The 898-nt window shown below is 53.0% G+C and overlaps 1 protein-coding gene across 3 annotated transcripts in view; it reads left to right on the plus strand.

Moving 5' to 3' along the window:
• The window catches only part of OSBP2 (oxysterol binding protein 2), a 237594-nt gene that overhangs the window by 220260 nt on the left and 16436 nt on the right, over positions 1–898 (plus strand). The gene's annotated exons all lie outside the window — the stretch shown is intronic.

The following is an 898-nucleotide window of genomic DNA, read 5'->3' on the forward strand; positions in this document are numbered from 1 at the left end:
GGCCCTTCTGTGAGGAGTGAGGATACAACAGTGAGAGGCAGAGTCCCCTCTGCCTGAAGCTCTACCCTTCGTACCTCCTTCTTTTTCCTCAGAGCAATTTTGCTGGGAGTATCCTCCCATGTCTCTGCCACTGAGGGAGGCCTGTCTCCCTCCAGGAGAAGCTTGGACCTCAGTTGACATAGAGACCAGCCAGAGGTCTGGGTTAGCTGGTGCAGTGGGGGTGAGGGCAGCAGGTTTAGCCAGAAGCCAGGAATGCAGACGTGAACCAAGGAAATGGCACCCCACTCCCTTCCTGCCTATGTGGTGAGAGGAGGCTCACTGGCTGGGACTTCCTTGCCCTCCAGGGTCAGCTGAGGCCTGAGCCTTTGTTCCAACCATGTGTCACTGGCCCCACTTCTTCAGGGTAGGGTGGAATAATCTATGGACTGGAAAAGCTGAGAAGACTTGAGCCATCACAGTAGGCTGCCAGCCTGAGGGAGAAACCTTAACAGCAGAGCTAAAGTGATAGACTCTGGGGTAACTTGGTTGAATTTCCAGTCCCAGTTTGTTGTCGCTGTTGTGTGCCATCAAGTCAGAACTAACTCACAGCTGACCTCCCTCGGGTTTTCAGAACGTGAGAAGAGACTGCCCATCTCTCTCCCATGGAGCAGCCAGTGGGTTTGAACTGTGTGCCTTTGCATTGGTGGCACAGCTCCTTACTAATAAACCACCAGAGCTCTAGCTGGTTCCTCAGCAGGACCTATTAGAAAGTTGTTTCTTGAGAGGCAAAGGAGGGTGAAACTTCATCTCACATAATGTAGGCACGTTGTCAGGTGTCAGGAGGGACCAATCCTTGGAAAAAGGATTCAAGTATGGGAGACAGCCGTGTGGCCAGGGGTGACGGGCCCTTCAAGTATGG

This window comes from Elephantulus edwardii, unplaced genomic scaffold, assembly GCF_000299155.1.
Source record: "Elephantulus edwardii isolate Elephantulus edwardi_28Jun2011 unplaced genomic scaffold, EleEdw1.0 scaffold00151, whole genome shotgun sequence".
NCBI lineage: Eukaryota > Metazoa > Chordata > Mammalia > Macroscelidea > Macroscelididae > Elephantulus > Elephantulus edwardii.